General features: G+C 46.1%; 1 long non-coding RNA gene across 2 annotated transcripts in view; it reads left to right on the plus strand.

The window, feature by feature from the left end:
• The first annotated feature begins 1,606 nt into the window (after positions 1 to 1,606).
• The window catches only part of LOC147124455 (uncharacterized), a 44,421-nt gene continuing 27,805 nt past the window's right edge, over positions 1,607 to 18,222 (plus strand). Inside the window, exons 1-2 of one of the 2 annotated variants that reach the window (XR_015078328.1) lie at positions 1,607 to 1,894; positions 2,291 to 2,362. This is a non-coding gene — a long non-coding RNA (uncharacterized LOC147124455). The remainder of the gene's footprint in view (positions 1,895 to 2,290; positions 2,363 to 18,222) is intronic. The other variant, XR_015078327.1, reaches the window with a different exon arrangement.

An 18,222-nucleotide genomic window follows, 5' to 3' on the forward strand; every position in this document is an offset into this window, starting at 1 on the left:
AATATTCACCACAAGCCCACTGACTACACTTCCTCCCACCCCACCTCCTGTAAGGACTCTATTCCATTCTCCCAGTTTCTCCGTCTCCGCCGCATCTGCTCCGACGATGCCACCTTCCACACCAGTGCTTCCGACATGTCTTCCTTTTTCCTCAACCGAGGATTCCCCTCTACCGTGGTTGACACGGCCCTCGACCGTGTCCGTTCTATCTCCCGCACTTCTGCCCTCACCCCTGCCCCTCCCTCCCATAAGCACAATAGGGTTCCCCTTGTCCTCACCTTTCACCCCTCCAGCCTCCACATTCAACGGATCATCCTCCGCCATTTCCGCTACCTCCAAAGTGATCCCACCACCAAATGCATCTTCCCCTCCCCTCCCCTTTCAGCTATCCGTAGGGACCGCTCCCTCCGAGACACCCTAGTCCACTCCTCTATCACCCCTTCCCCTGGCACCTTCCCGTGCAAGCGCAGGAGATGTAACACCTGCCCCTATACCTCCCCCCTTCCCACTGTCCAGGGCTCCAAACACCCCTTCCAGGTAAAACAGCGATTTACTTGTACTTCTTGCAATCTAGTATACTGTATTCGCTGCTCACGATGCGGTCTCCTCTACATTGGGGAGACCAAACGCAAATTGGGTGACCACTTTGCGGAACACCTCCGTTCAGTCCGTAAGGGTGACCCCGAGCTTCCGGTCGCCTGTCATTTTAATTCACCGCTCCATTCCCACTCGGACCTCACCGTCCTCGGCCTCTTGCATTGTTCCACGGAAGCTCAACGTAAACTTGAGGAACAGCACCTCATCTTCCGATTAGGCACTTTGCAGCCTTCCGGACTCAATATCGGGTTCAACAATTTCAGATCATAACCATGGCCCCTATCACATTTTTACTTATTTTTTTTTCCCACCCCTTTGTTTTGGGTTTCCCGCCCCCCCCCTCCTCTTGTTTTACATGGCAGCTGTCTCTCATTCTGCCAGTACATTTCACACCTAATCTGAGTCGTCTTTTGTCTCTTTCCTAGTCCTATCACCATCTCATCTCGTTTTGAATACCTCTTAATGTCTATTCACTTCTTTTGTTCCCTCCCCAGCCCTGCCTTTCGATCTATTTCATTTCCTTTCCAGTTTTGAAAAAGGGTTAGACCCAAAACGTCGATTCTAAATTCTCTCCACGGATGTTGCCTGGCCTGCTGAGTTTTTCCAGCATTTTCTGTTGTTATTATAGATTATTTGTATGCATTTTGGTGTTTTTTTTTGGCTGGGGTCCGAAATGTTGTTCCACCACCTTATATAACATAGGCTGCGTGAGACGCACGACTCCCAGCTTCAGCGTCCCTGGCAATGAGTCAACACAGCAGTATCCAGACAGCGCCTCGCATCCTACCTTGCTGGAGCCTCACGCCGGCTGATTGACAGCAAACGCCACTGCGCGCGACGCCCTTCAAGGCTAGCAACATTCCAAAATAGAATCCCAGTGACGTCAGCGGACCAATGGGAGGCGGGGATAGGCTGGGCCGGAGAACCAGGTTCGGTTGAGCGGCGGATTCTGGGGTTCTCTGCGCCTTGATTGGTTGCCTCTCCCAGACAGGGACTTTGAGTTGATTATTAATGCAGAGTAAGCAGTCTGGCTTTGCAGCAGCACCACTAACCACCACTGAAGGGTTGGATTAATGCCAGCAAGCTACAGAATTAGCTCATTGTTCGATACACTCCAACTACGGGCACTAGGGTAGACAGTAAACCAGCTTTTTTTGGGAGCTTTTCAAAAGCTGACTGTACTTCATTTTTGGAGTGCAGTCATTATTGCATTTTTGAAAAAAATTGCTCCCCATTTTGGGAGCTACATGCAAATCTGTATGTAGGTAGAAGGTGGAGCGGGCAAAGGGCTTTGTCTGTAAGTATTGTACCGTGAAGCAATCTGTTCTGCAGTTCAATCTTTAAAAAAAATAATTATATTTAAGAATATCGATTTTGTTTCTGGTCAGCTAGTACTGTAGTAGCTGGCGTGGTAAGCGTTGTGCAGAGCTATCCATACAAGCATTCTTTTGTTCTTTCAGTCTTACAGTCTTAGAACCTAATACTCCGACTTAATTTTCTTTCAGCCTTTGCAGATTTAGAAAGTGGTTTTATATTGGGTAACTGGCACATTTAAGTTGTCTAAAATTACAGCTAATTTACTTGGTATTGCAGATATTAAAATTGTGAAGTTAACAATGTGCTTGAAAAATCATTTGTTACGTACATCGCAAATAATTATAAATAAAAGTTATGCATGTTCTTTCCCTTATAGTTTGCTCTCCTTTTAGGAACTGGGGAGACCTGCCTACAGTCCCGCCTCTGCCAGAAAACCATGCAGATAAGGGTAAGGATTGACCGTCTCAGACAAAAATGTGTAGTTATGATTCAGTGGGTTCGTGGTTAATAAATCACCAAAACGAGTAACATGCTTCTTTGTACACTGGTGTAAACCAATGCCGTAGATTGTACATCTTAATGGAAACATGTATGCGTTTAATTACAGTTTAAAATATTCATGTGCAGTTTTAGATTTATATTATCTAAACTCCTTTAGAAAGTAGGAAAATAATTTCAGACAAAGAGCTGAGGTAAAACATCTAGTGTTAATTTGTCTTTTCTGAAACAATAAATTTTGAAATCATAATCTTTTTGAAAATCTACATGATTGTTTTTCAATACAACAAATATATCATTGCAGTTTTCCAAACAAATGGACCTATTGGGTCATTTCCCAGTAATTTGATCCAATGTCTCTGTATATATTTAGTAAAATATCATGGATTTTGGACCTTACAATGGTGTGAATGCCTTATGCAGTATCTGTATTCAGTAGAGGCTTTAATGTTGTTAAATTTAACTCTTTTACATCTTAAATTACATAGATTATACAGCACAGAAACAGGCCATTCGGCCCAAATAGTCTGTGCTGGTGTTTGTAGTCCACACGAGTCTCCTCCCATTCCATCTACCTCATCTCAGCCTTTAAGCACATCTTTCTAAACTTCTCCATATAAGGTTCTTATTTACATTTATAATATTTAAAAGGTGCTACCTGAATCATTTTTGTTTCTTGTTTATTTTTTCATTGTGTTTTCATATTCCATTTACAATACAAAATTCTATAACTTTGAATAGTCAGTAAATTGTACAGTATTATTTTTTAACTTTTAACTCTTATCAATTTGTAAAGTGTAAATAAAGTCTAATGACTAATTGATTAATTAAACTGAAAACTATTAAGTATTAAAGTTTAAGTATTAAAGTAATTCCACTGTAATATACTGTACTTGGTGTCCTTTCACAAATTCTGAACTTGGCATGGATATTTTTTTCGAGTCTGCTATTTCACTAATGGTGTCAAAAATCTGTAATGATTTGTTCCTTTAAAATCAAAAGCTATAGGCATTTGTAGCTTACACTTTATGGGTGGAAATTGTTTTGTTACTTAGAATAAATGGGAATACAACAACAACTTGCATTTATAAAGCATCTTTAACAGAGTAATATGTTCCAAGGTGCTTCACAGGAGCAATATTAAACAATATTTGACACTGAGCAATATAAGGAGATTTTAGGACAGGTTGGTCAAAGAGGTAGGTTTTAAGGAATGTCTTAAAGGAGGAAAGAGAGGCGGAGAGATCTAGGGAGGGAATTCCAGAGTTTAGAGCCTAGGCAGATGAAGACACCGCTGCCAATATAGTTTTGCTTGTAATGAAAGATATAATCTGAGTGATATAAAGTGCAAAACAATGCTGCTTTTTACTCTTAAATGTAAACCTCTCTTGAAATGGACCATCCTTTTCATAAATTAATTTTAATTCACATCCAATTAAGATAGCACTTGCCCTAGATCATAATCACTCTGTCAAAAAAGTTTCATCCTGGGACCAGAGGTAACACTGGAAGTTGATGCCAACTGGTGCCTGTAATAGTGAATGATTTGAATTTACTGCCGCCAACTTTGCGCGCAGCATTTGTTGATGGCCAACTCAAAAATTTTTAATTGGATAACCGGGAACCAATGTAGGTCAGAAAGGACAGGGTGAGTGGGACTTGGTATGGGATAGAATATGGCAGCAGAGTTTTTGATGAGCTAAAGGGGCTGGCCAGGAGAGCATTGGAGTAGTTGAGTCTGGAGGTGATAAAGGCACAGATGATGATTTCAGCAACAGATGGATTGAGATAGGGGTGGAGATGGGCATTGTTACAGAGGAAGTAAGTGGTCTATGACAGAGGGGATATGGGGTCGGAAGTTCAGCTTGGGATTGAATAGGACACAGAGGTTGCAAAAAATCTGGTTCAACCTGAGATAGTGGCCGGGGAGGGGGTTGACTCGATGGCGAGGGTACAGAGTTTGTAGTGTGGGCCAAAGACAATGGCTTCAGTCTTCCCAATGCTAAACCTGTTTAGAGAGATTCAGACATGGAGTGGTGGGAAAGATGCTCATGGATTTGGTTGATGACAGTGCATTCAAGAACCTTGGAGAGGAAAGAGAGGTTGGAGATGGGGTAGTAGTTTTCAGGGACAGAGGAGTCAAGGTTGTCTTTTTTTCAGAAATGAGGTGATGACAGCGGTTTTGAAAGATAGAGGAAACCAATTACGATATCATCTAACATGGGGGCCAGGATGAGAAGTTGAGTGGTCAGCATTTTAGTAGGAATGGGGTTTAAGGGAGCAGCAGGTGGGTCTCGGGCCTCTCCACGCTCCCCTTATCCATGAGGGGAAATAGGAGCGAAACGAGAAAGATGCAGGTTCAGGGCTAGGATAGCTGGGGAGGAGGTTTGGAATGGTGGAGAAGCACCAGCAGCAGCTGAACAGATGGTCTTAATTTTAATGACAAAGAAGTCCATGAGCACCTTGGACTTGGTAGTGAGGGTGCAGGGGAGATGGATTTAAGGAGATGGTTGGTGGTAGAATAAAGAAGCTGGATTTAGCTTGGCTCTCCAGGCTCTTCTGGAGTAGTGGGTAGTTTTCCAATGGAGAGTGAGGCTTGGTAGCGCTTGATGTGGTCCAGCCAGTCTCGTGATGGATGGCTGAACTAGTTCTGGACCAGATATGCTTATGCCTGAGGCCCTTGGACTCGAAGGAACCTTACCAGTGGGAATGATAAATGGTAGAGTAGCCTAAATCCAGTGGCCTATGTTTTCCTCCTGGTGTAATCTCTTGGGGAAAAAGGTGCATTGTGTAAACTGTTGAAGAAAGCTATTTTTATAAATTCCCTTAAAAATGGATTCTTAGGCCACAATTTTGCCATCGGAGGCGGGATTGCAGTGGGAAAGGTTGTTGGTGGGTCCCGGTCCAGCTTCCAGCTCCAGCCACTCTGTGGAAAGGATTTCCCCCTGATTAGGCTTGTTAAGCCCGCCCTGCAAGGTTCCCGGCCAATTAAAAGGAAGCGGCTCTAATGATGTCATTTGATGACATGTCATCAGCCGGTTTCCCTAAAGGGATCATGGCCACATTCATTTTGACAGTCATTCTGTCAGTGTTCTACAGCATTGAGGTGCTATAAAGCACTGCACAAAGGTGCACAGCTGTACCCAGGCTCCGGCATGACTCCCTCCATATGCTTATGGAGGGAGTCACAGCATGCAGGGAGGTTCTCTTCCCTTTCAAGGGTGGAAGAGACCTCCCCACGAGACCAACACAGTCTGGTTGCACATTGCACAGGAGGGCACAAGCAGGGATGTGGTCAGGAGGACCTGGCTGCAGTGGCGCAAACCTTTCATTGATCTCGGTAGACCACGAAACGTTACTGCAAATCCACACCCAACCTCATCCTGCTGTGCCACTCATCACATCCCCATCATTCTGGCTCCCCTACCATACTCCTGCACATCCTTATTCACACCAACTTACCTTGCACCTCCACCCATCCCTCTCTATCTACATTATCAATTCCCCATCTCAGTAGCCACCCCTCGCACACACCCTCATCCTAGTGCAATCATACCAACTAACAACACACAAGGGTAGGCACTTGGGTGTTTTATGCAATGTTCATGTAAAATTTCTGTTAATGTGTTGTCAAACATTGAAATCTATATTTTCAACACTTTACCTTATTGGAAGGACATGTGCTCACCTTTGGAAGTGAGTTCCAGTGGATGTTGAGACATAATTTTGCCCCTCTTCCCCCCCCCCCCCCCCCCCCAATTGTGTTGAGTGTGCAATGAATGGCTTGCCCATTATAGGGATGCTTTATGGTGCTGGTGTGGGGTGGTGTCAACCTGGCGCATCATGTGGCAGCCAGGGTGTACAGCGTCAAGTGAAGTAAATCTGGCCATGGTGAGGCCATCGCTGGCCTCCCGAGCAGCAATGTGGTCGGGTGCTGATGCCCTGTGTCCTGTGCAGCATCAGGTGAGTGCGGAGAAGGTTGGTGTTGTTGGTGTGCCTGGTGATGTTGGTATTGGGGCTGATCGTGGAGGGATTCAGAGGACCAAGGTGAGATTTTTTCAAGAGCACTGATGTTGCTGGAATAGATGGCAGCTGAAGTTGAGATGACAGAAGCGATCTGTCAATGGTGAGATAGCTTGCTCCAAGGAGGTGACAGTGGATAGAGAGTTTACTCCAAACACTTCCAAACTGCATACAACTCAAAAGTGTCTTCTAAGTCCTGAAGGCTCAAGCTTCTGACATTGGAAAGTGACCAGCTGTAAAATGGTAGCTTTCATGCCATTTTTGCAGCTGTCCCTATTCACAGCAATGGGGAGACACAGAGAACCCGACCTACTTACCTTACGTGATCTCCGAGTGATGGGAACCTCGTTAAGAAAGTGGTAAAATAGAAACAGGCTGGCAAAATAGTAGTTAACAAGCGTTTAACAAGCATTTAACTGTCTTAAATGCCTCCCCCGCAACTTGGTGTCTGGTCTGTTCTGAAATTGCAGACCCGACACTTTGGAAACTTTTATATGGAGGCAGGTTCGGAGCCCACTCCCAACCCGCTGTCAATCATCTCAATTTTGACAACGGACCTGCCTCCAAACCCGCACTCTGAACACTGGCAAAATTCAACCCTTAGCCTCTGTTTGCGAAGTGCTGCGAATGTAAATAATGAAAAAAGATTTTTAAAAACTCATTAAGGGCTTGTTCACTACTTCTTATTATCAGGAATGTGCTTGTTGAATCTTTTCGCATCGAAACAGGTGGTACTTTTCTCAACTTTGAAACAGTTTGAAAAGGGTAATATTCTTCCTCAGTCAGACCTGGTAATCTACTCCCAGAGGTGAAGCTATCCATGGATATTCTTTTCTCTTGTGTAAAGTTAAAGCAACATTCTTTGATTAAACTGCCAGTATAAGTTCAACACAGATAAATGTGAAGTATTACATTTTGGTAGGAACAATAGGGAAGTCACTTATTACTTGGAGGGTGCGAGTCTAGGGGGGTAGAGGAACAAAGGGATCTCTGAGTACAAATACACAAATCACTAAAAGTTGTGACACAGGTTAGCAAGGCCATAAAAAAAGCAAACCAAGCACTAGGGTTTATTTCTAGAAGTATAGAACTGAAAAGTAGGGAAGTTATGCTAAACCTGTATCGAACCATGGTTGGACCACACTTCGAGTACTGTGTACAGTTCTGGTCGCCATATTATAAAAAGGATATAGAGGCACTGGAGAGGGTACAGAGAAGATTTACAAGGATGATACCAGAAATGCGAGGGTATACATATCAGGAAAGGATGAACAGGCTGGGTCTCTTTTCTGTTGAAAAAAGGCAGAGGGGTGATCTAATAGAGGTCTTTAAAATTATGAAAGGTTTTGATAGAGTGGATACAGAGAGAATGCTTCCACTTGTGGGGAAGAGCAAAACTAGAGGCCATCAATATAAGATAGTCACCAAGAAATCCAATAGGGAATTCAGAAGAAACTTCTTTACCCAAAGAGTGGTGAGAATGTGGAACTCGCTACCACAGGGAGTGGTTGAAGCGAATAGTATAGATGCATTTAAGGGGAGGCTAGATAAGCATATGAGGGAGAAGGGAATAGAGGGTTATGCTGATAGATTTAGATGAGGAAAGCTGGAAGGAGGCTCGAGTGGAGCATAAACGCCGGCATGGACTAGTTGGGCTGAATGGCCTGTGTAATCCTATGTAAATGGCATTTTAGATAAACAATTTTTCTTTGCTTTTACATACAAAGGAAAATGTACACTTCATGTCTGGAGTTACATATAGGCCAGCCTGGGTAAATATGGCAGGTTTCCTTCCCTAAAGGACATTATTGAGCCAGTTGGGTTTTTATGGCTTCTCCTGTGCCTGTACCCAATGATGTGTAACAGCATTGAGTCATTCATGTTAATTACTTCGCAAATCTGGAGAGGTAGAATGAATTTGGAGCATATCAGCTGGTGTGTGTCTCCCTCCCACTTCCTCAGTAGGAGTGTCATCCATTGTCTCCATATCAATCTAGGTCAGCATCCATATTTAAGATGTTCTTGGGGGCAGTGCCACAGTGAGTCTTGCTGTTGGACAGCACCTTTTTCTGCAAAAGTGACAGGTGTAGATGTTATTGGCAAACTTCATTCAGCAAGGCTAAGGTCTGCCACATTGGCTTTCCTGTATTCTCATGGTATATGAAAATATTGTGAATCCCCTTTTTAAAAAAAAAAATCTTAATTGTGATGTTTTTACAAAATTACCAGTCTGTACAGGATTAAATATGGTTTCTCATAACAATTTATGCATTTCCATAAGCTAACAGATTGAAAAATTTGAAATGTAAAGTAAAGGCTGCAATATTTGTATTTTAATTTCTGCATAAAGAAAGATTGACCTCGGGACGCCCCAAGGCATTTTACAATCAATGAAGTACTTTTGAAATGTATTCACTGTTGTAATGTAGGAAACATGGCTGCCAATTAGCGCACAGCAAGCTCCCACAAACAGTGATGAAATAAATGAGCAGATAATCTGTTTTAGCAATGTTGGTTGAGGGATAAATGTTGGCCAGGACACCAGGAGAATTCCCCTGCTGTTCTTCGAATAGTGCCATGGGATCTTTTATGTCTGACTGCATTTTTTCAGATTCTGCCAGAAATTCAAGGGAAATTCAAATAGAAACGGCCCCAGTGACCTCTAGAACAAATAAAATCAAGAATTGTTGATGGATATCTGTCATTGGGTCCAGCCCAAGAAGCATTGAGGGGTTTTCAACATCTTCATCTTCCCTAATCCCACAAGGGAAAACCAATAAAAATGTCATTTGGAGGAAATTGATCTGGCTTGATGCACTAAGCATTTTTTTCTCTCCATGTTCAGGTTCAAAGGCATAAAATTATGCAAAAATACACAATGCATAAGAGACTTGTTGTCATGCTAAATTTATGGTGCAGGAAGAGAAAATTGATTTTTCCCTCCAATCCTCAATAGCAATCCAGCAAAAGCTCCTGAAATTCATCTAATGTTTGTATCCTACATTACTTAAGTTGCACAGATGACATTCCCATGGTTCCAATAGGGCTGGAGCCACAGTATTCATGACCATATACAGTAGGAACAGGACTAGGCCATTCAGCCCCTAGAGCCTGTTCTGTCATTCAGTGAGATCATGGCTGATCTGTATCCTATCTACATCCACCTGCCTTGGCTCCATATCCCTTAATTACCTTGGCTAGCTAAAATCTATTGATCTCAGATTTTAAATGATTAATTGAGCTAGCATCTACTGCTTTGTGTGGGAGAGAGTTCCACATTATTACCACCCTTTGTGTGAAGAAATGTCTCCTAACTTCTCCCCTGAATGGCCTGGCTCTGATTTTAAGGTTATGTTCCCTTGTTCTAGACTCCCCCGCTCCCCACCCCCCATCAGCTGATAGGGTAGTTAGAGAGAAACTTTATCAATTCCTTTCAAATCCTAAAAACCTTAATCAACACCCCATAAGCTAGGTGAGACAGTAAGCTGTGAGGAGAACACAAAGAGTCTGCAAAGGGATATAGATAGACTAAGTGAGTGGGCAGTAAGGTGGCAGATGGAATATAATGTGGGGAAATGTGAGGTTATTCACTTCGGTGGGAAGAATAGAAAAACAATATTTTTAAAATGGTGAGAAACTTTCACATGTTGGTGTTCAGAGAGATTTGGGTGTCCTCGTGCAAGAAACACAGAAAGCTAGCATGCAGGTACAGCAAGCAATAAGAAAGGCAAATGGCATGTTGGCCTTTGTTGCAAGGGAGTTGGAGTATAAGAGTAAGGAAGTCTTGCTACAACTGTACAGGGCCTTGGTGAGACCACACCTGGAGTACCGTGCACAGTTTTGGTCTCCTTATCTAAGGAAGGATATACTTGCCTTGGAGGCGGTGCAACGAAGGTTCACTAGATTGATTCCTGGGATGAGAGGGCTGTCCTATGATGAGAGATTGTGTAGAATGGGCCCGTACTCTCTGGAGATTAGAAGAATGAGAGATGATCTCATTGAAACTTATAAGATTCTGAAGGGGATTGACAGGGTAGATGCTGAGAGGTTGTTTTCCCCTGGCTGGAGTGTCTAGAACTAGGGGCATAGTCTCAGGATAAGGGGTAGGCCATTTAAGACTGAGATGAGGAAGAATTTCTTCACTCAGAGGGTTGTGAATCTTTGGAATTCTCTGCCCCAGAGGGATGTGAATGCTGAGTCTTTGAGTGTATTCAAGGCTGAGATAGATAGATTTTTGGACTCTAGGGGAATCAAGGGATACGGAGATCGGGCGGGAAAGTGAAGTTGAGGTCGATGATCTGCCATGATCTTATTGAATGGCGGAGCAGGCTTGAGGGGCCGTATGGCCTACTCCTGCTCTTATACTACTTATATGTTCTTATAACATTCTATATTCCAGGGAATACAAGCCTAGTTTATGTAATCTCTCCTCATAATTTAACCCTTGTAGTCCTGGTAACATTCTGGTGAATCTGCGCTGCACTCATTCCAAGGCCAGTATATCCTTTCTAAGGTGTGGTGCCCAGAACTGTACACAGTACTCCAGATGTGGTCTAACCAGGGCTTTGTTTAGCTGTAGCAAAACTTCCTCCCCTTTTATATTCTAGCCCTTTTATATTCTAGCCCTCTAGCCCATTAGTCTTTTTGATTATTTTTTGCACCTGACCACTATATTTTAGTGATCCAAGATAGAGATCGTAGTCCAGTCAACTATAACTCGGAATCTCAGGGATTAGGGAAGCATATTGGCAAAGGCAAAAAAAAAGTTTCTTTACAAGAGACCCTCAGGTGATACTTTTTGGCCACAATCCCAGGCAAATCTTCTTTGAGTTTAATGCCAGGCTAAAAGTGGAAATGCCAGAGTAACTTGCAGTAGGTAGGAGGTGGTGGTGTTAATACCTTCACGAGATCCTCCAGCCAGAGCTTTCCTGAAGTCCTCTCATTCTTCTGCACTCCAGAGAGCACCAGCCCAATCTACTCAATCTCTCCTCCTAAGACAACCCTTTTATCCCAGGGATCAATCTTGTGAACCTTCGTTGCACTGCCTCTGTATGTCCTTTCTCAGATAAGGAGACCAAAACTGTGCACATTATTCCAGGTGTGGTCTCACCAAAGCCCTGTACAATTGTAGTACTCCAACCCCCTTGCAATAAAGGCCAACATGCCATCTGCCTTCCTAATTGCTTGCTGTACCTGCATACCAACTTTCTGTGTTTCCTGTATGAGGACACCTAAATCTCTCTGAACACCAACATTTAATAGTTCCTCACCATTTAAAAAACATTGGGGGGAAAATTTGGTTGATTTGTGCCTCCCTAAGAGGACGCTAATGGGGCACAAAGCAACTAGCACCTGGGCGCGGCGCTGCCAATGCCTCCCGCGAAATTCAGTGGGAGGTTAGCGGCGGCGGTGGTAATCGTTAGTGCCCCACGGCGCTGCGCCGCTGGCGATGACGTCATCGCCGTGTGCAGCGCCCCGTTCGTGCCCCGGCTGCGATCTTCGGTAGCACCCCCTGACTTACCGCCGTACGTTATGTCCGACAGGGTCGGGGGGCCTACCTGCAGCCAGGGCGGTGCAAAGTAAAGGGGAGGTGCCGGGCGGCCACTTTTGTTGCTGGCCGCCTGCCAGCACCTGCCCCCGTTGCTGTCCCCGGCCTCCTCTACAGCCCCCCCGCGGGGTGCCGGCTGTGCTCCGTGAGCCCAGCACTTCTCTTGAGTGCCGGGCTCTTTTGCCGGCCCTCTGATCCCTGGTGGCACAGCTGGGCCCCGGATTGCGCTGCACTAGTCCCCTCCCTTTTAATAAGGGAGGAAGGCCTGCACTACCGTGTCGTGCTGCAGCACGTAGCGCCATTATATTCACTCGCAACGCCCCAAGAGGGAGGCGGGGTGCTTCCAGTAGCGCCCCGCATCCCTCTTGGGGCGCTACCAGTGAATTTCGGGTGCGGGGGCGCTAATTGTTTCGGGGCGCTACTCCCCAAAGGGGACGTGACCCAATTTTTCCCCCATTCTCTTTTTCTATTCTTCCTACCAAGGTGAATAACCTCACATTTCCTCACATTATACTCCATCTGCCACCTTATGCCCACTCACTTAACCTGTCCATATCCCTTTGCAGGCTCTGTGTTCTCCTCACAGCTTGCTTTCCTAATGTAGCTTTGTATTGTCAGCAAACTTGGATACATTGCACTCGGTCCCTTCATTTAAGTCAGTAATATAGATTGTAAATAGCTGAGGCCCAAGCACTGATCCTTGTGGCACCCCACTAGTTATAGCCTGCCAACCTGAAAATGACCCATTTATCCCTACTCTCCATTTTCTGTCCGTTAACCAATCCTCTATCCTAGCTAATATATTACCCCAACCCCATGAGCGCTAATCTTGCGTAGCAACCTTTTATGTGGCAACTCACTGAATGCCTTTTGGAAATCCAAATATACTACATCCACTGGTTCCCCTTTATCTACCCTACCCTGCTAGTTACATCCTCCGGAGGCACCCCAAATATTAGGCCTTTCAGTGCAGCCGGTGTGGCCAAGATCGCGCTGCTGCTAGCTTGGGGGTAGGGGGGGCTGGTGTGGAGAGGGAGATTGGAGCCCAGTGGGGGGAATCTTTAAATGTGGGGTCAGAACACTCGCGCTCCTCCTGGCTCCACATTCAAGTAAGTATATTTCAAAAACTTACTTTACATAAGAACATAAGAAATAGGAGCAGGAGTAGGCCAATCGGCCCCTCGAGCCTGCTCCGCCATTCAATAAGATTATGGCTGATCTGATCCTAACCGCCAATCCACTATCACAGAACCATCTCCTGAATCTAACAGAATTAGACACACGAAATAGGAGCAGGATCAGGCTACATGGCCCCTGGGCCCGCTCCACTACCCACAGGGCCATGACCGATCCAAACCTAGACTCATGTCCAAATTCCTGCCCGCTCCCCGTAACCCTTAATTCCCTTTACTTCTAGGAAACTGTCTATTTCTGTTTTAAATTTATGTAATGATGTAGCTTCTACAGCTTTTTGGGGCAGCATATTCCATGGACCTACCACCCTCTGAGTGAAGTAGTTCCTCCTCATCTCAGTTTTGAAAGAGCAGCCCCTTATTCTAAGACTATGCCCCCTAGTTCTAGTTTCACCCATCATCGGGAACATCTTCCCCGCATCCACCCGATCCAACCCCTTCACAATCTTATATGTTTCAATAAGATCGCCTCTCATTCTTCTGAACTCCAATGAGTAGAGTCCCAATCTACTCAACCTCTCCTCATATGTCCATCCCCTCATCCCCGGGATTAACCGAGTGAACCTTCTTTGTACTGACTCGAGAGCAAGTATGTCCTTTCTTAAATATGGACACCAAAACTGTACGAAGTATTCCAGGTGCGGTCTCACCAATACCTTGTACACCTTGTTGGCAACAGGCAGTCCTATGGCATGGTTTTCCTTAGCGCAGCTTGCTGTCTCGGGCAAACCAATTCTGCAGTGGGGGCCTCCGCCGTTAGACTCCTTATTTGTATATGCAAGAGGCCTAACGCCTGTTTCAGGCGGGGGCACTGCAAGACAATTTTTTTCCCATTATGGTATGGGACACACTTCCAGCCGGAAATCTGTGCGCGCCTCCCGCCTGTCATATTGGGGGCTTAGTACGCCAGTTAACCTCAGAAAAACGGGTGCTGTGCAGCTGAATTTATAGTCCATGCAGTTTTCCTCAGCTATATATGTCTGATAGTAGCGCACCTGCACCTGAACAGAATACTTGATTATGAATACCTAGACAATACTGTGAATATACTCCCTTGCAGGAAGAACCATATAATAAAGTGACTAATTGCTAATGGTACATAACAAATAAACAGCAATTTAGTTAAATTCAAAAATGCTTACTATTTTCTAAAAGAACAAACAGAGAAATGCACCTGAACCTCTGGCAGGCCTACCATCTTGGCACTAAGCCAGATTGAGGAGCTGCATCTGAATGTTCCCTGCCACCTGCAGCCTGAATCCATTACCCATGGTGCTTGGATGTATTGGATAGATTCACGTCTGTTCTTGTACTTGTCCTTGGATGACCTCAGAGGCTGACAGACCGCCCTTTGAAAGGAGTGCTGTGCGCAAAAATGTACATTCTTTATGCCCTCCACAGGAATGAGGGTGGGCTAAATATGATACAGTATAATGTCTTGCACAACATTCTTTTATATGATTAAATTTGCACTGCAAAAATAGTATATTTTATAGGTTCAGGATTATCTTGTTAATAAGTATGTGAGGAAGCTTTAAATTTTTTCAGAAACGGTAGAAGGCTTTTTTTAATGCAACTCAAGATTTTTGATTTTTCTTAACCTTAAAGCAATGCACAGTAGACAATCACTTTAAAATGTGTTAATTCCGTACATGCCCCGAGACGGCAAGCTGCTAAATGGCAGAATTTGAATAAAGTAAAACATCTAGTCAGGCACTAATTAATTCCACATTTTAATGTAAAAACTAGCAGACAAAATTTACATTGGACTACTGCTTTAAAACCAGTGTTTGACAAAGCTTTAACTTGCAGACATGAAGCAGTAGACCATATTGTTTAATACAGTTGGTGAACTGGATTCACTATTTGCAAAATTGTACATTTGAACCAGATGGACTTAACAGTGAGGAAATCATGACGGTGAAATTCTTTGTTCATTGATGTTAGTGGAAAAAGCTGGCATTATAAAGCCAGGAACAGATTTATATTCATACTAGCTGCAGTGCCCGGCGGTGCCGAGGCATTTTCGAGGGCATGTTATTGTTGGAAGAGAGAGAGAGAGCGACTGGGGGGGAAGAGAGAGAGCGACTGGGGGGGGAAGAGAGAGAGCGACTGGGGGGGGGGAAGAGAGAGAGCGACTGGGGGGGGAAGAGAGAGAGCGACTGGGGGGAAGAGAGAGCGCGACTGGGGGGAAGAGAGAGCGCGACTGGGGGGAAGAGAGATCGCGACTGGGGGGAAGAGAGAGCGCGACTGGGGGGGAAGAGGGGGGGGGAAGGGGAGGAGGGGGGAGAGGAGGCAGAGGGGAGGGGAGAGGGAGCGGGGAGGGGGGGAGGGGAGGGGGAGGGGAGAGGGAGCGGGGGGGAGGGGTGGGGGGGGGGGGAGTCCCCGAGCCCCGCCCCCCCTGATCTCCCGAGGCTCCTCCCGCCCCCCCGATCTCCCGAGCCCCGCCCCCCCGATCTCCCGAGCCCCGCCCCCCCGATCTATCGAGCCCCGCCCCCCCGATCTCCCGAGGCTCGCCCCCCCCCCGATCTCCCGAGGCTCGCCCCCCCCCCCGATCTCCTGAAGCTCGCCCCCCCCCCCGATCTCCCGAGGCTCGCCCCCCCCCGATCTCCCGAGGCTCGCCTCCCCCCCCCCCCCCCCCAACCCGCCGATCTCCGGAGGCCCGATCTCTGGAGCCCCGCCCCCCCCGCCCGAGCTCCGGTTGCCTTGGTAACCCTCCTCCCCTCTCCGCCTCCCGATCTCTGGGCCTGAGCGGCCGATTGCGTGAACAAAGACCCTCCTCACCTGTCACGGAGTTGAAGTCTCCGAAAGCGGCCACGCTGCCCCGGGCCTCTTCCCCCGCGCATTCAGGAGGCGCGGGGAAGAGAGAGAGAGACAGACTGGCGGGGGGCGAGTTAGACGCCGCCGCGCACCTGCTCCGCGGAGCTCCGTGACGCCACCGCCGCACCAGCCTTTACTAAGATGGCGGCGCTCGGCTGAGGCCCGCCCCTCCAGCCTTCACAAAGATGGCGGCGATCGGGAGCCGCTTGTTGACAGGGGCCGGGAGGTGCCTAGCTGGGGCATGGGTGTGGAGGAGAGGCCGAGGCTTCGAGGCCTACCTGGAAAAACAGGGAAAGGTAGGAAAATTAATGAGATTAGATAAAAGATTTAGAAAGTAATTAACTTTTTTAAAAAAGAATGTGTTTTAAAAGCAACTTTTTTTTTTAAAGCCGCAGAAAGCGGGAAAAAGAAAGGAAAAGTTTGGAATCAAGATGGCGGCGACTCACCTCGGTTCAGAACGATAAGGCCCGCCCACACACGCACCGATTGGTCAACCATCAGGTGACCGAAGCGTAGGATTGGTCAATCGTCCCGTCACTCGACTGTAGGAGGGCCCGGCCGCACGCGCCAGGAACCCGGCATACGATTGGTCGACCTCGAGGTCACTCTATCGCTAATGAGCGGATAATGAGATGCTAATGAGCGGAATTTTGAACGTTTTTCGGATACCGCGGGCGCGATTTTCGTCCGGCCGAAACGTAAATACGCTTACGACCGTTTTGGAACGGTAAGCTTTCTTTCGACGTAACGCACGCGTAGGTACGCCCTATAACTTTCGAGTGCATAGCCGGACAGACGCACACGTGAGGACAGACAGACAGAACGATCCGTTTATATATAGAGATATACTGTTAAGCACATTGGTAGAGTAATAGCAACACATCCATATGTTACAAATTCCCAAATATCCCCAATATAAAAAGAATGTGAAATGGTTAATAAACCCTAGGCCATCTGTAGCAAGCTCCCAATGTTCCTAACAAATAAAAAGCAGGGGGCTTCTTGTTGCCTGTTTTTTGTGCGTGATATTAAAGGAGCAATAAAAACTGAAGTACTCCATATGGAATGACTGCATTGTTATTAAGGTTATGGAAAAATATTGCCCCTGTCATTCTGCAGGGGTTCTCCCGGTGTCCTGCTACAACTTGGATGGGAGACCAGCAGAACCCCCAGGGTAATAGCAGTTTGTGCTGTTCCCTGAAGATTCTGCTGGTTTCCCACTGAATTTATGGTGAGAGAGCAGGAGTGCTCCACCCGGCCCCTTGAGCAAATCCTTTGCCAATCACGGCCTCTCCTCACTGCCGCGATCACTCGCCCCCACCACCACCAAGCCCCAATCTTTGCCCCACTCCCTCCCGATTGCCGTGCGCCAACCCACCTCACTATGCCCCGATCTTTTCCCCCTCCCTCCCAATTGTCGTGCTCCAACCCGCCCACCAAATCCCAATCTTTGCCCCCCTCCCTCCCGATTGCCGTGCTCCAACCCACCCCACCATGCCCCAATCTTTGCCCTCTCCCTCCTGATTGCCGTGCTCCAACCCACCCCACCAAACCCCAATCTTTCCTGATTGCTGGGGACTGTCACCAGCGGTCCCCAGCTGCAGCCTTCTATCGCTGGTTTTAGCAGAGATGTGTTTAATCATACTTGTTATCTATTAACTGCTAACCCAGGATCCCCATCTTTTGACAGTCACTGCATTACTTACAGCTGAGAGGGTAACATGAATTTCTATGCTGCAGGTTCCTTCTAAGCACCAAGAAATAATGAGACTGCTATTCCTTAGCACATGATGTCCGATTGCATCCAGGAAGTCACAGACACACTTTATCTACCTGTCTAAATGCATTAAAATTTCCATGGTCTCTAGGTGCACACATGAAAATTTGTGCAGCATTGTGCAACGCCATGCCAGATTTAAATTACCTAAAGACCATCATGGAAATTGAATGCAATGTCCAAAATATGATAGTGTGCAATTGCCAATTTATTGGAATCAACCTAAAATAACTTTTCAGCCGATGCACACTGCTATCTGTAATTTTGGCTGGCTCCTATGTGACCACAGGTATGTTCCAATATCCTTGATCACGGCACCAACTTATAATGCACTAAATGGAGTAGAGCATTGGTAGAATGAGACATGTATATCTGTAAAGGCTACTGTAGAAATAATATTCTGGAACTTGGACAGACTGGGAGGTGGCATGCAGTATGCATCATAATAA

This window comes from Somniosus microcephalus, chromosome 1 (assembly GCF_052327205.1).
Source record: "Somniosus microcephalus isolate GS21.2 chromosome 1, FLI_Smic_1.0, whole genome shotgun sequence".
Lineage (NCBI taxonomy): Eukaryota > Metazoa > Chordata > Chondrichthyes > Squaliformes > Somniosidae > Somniosus > Somniosus microcephalus.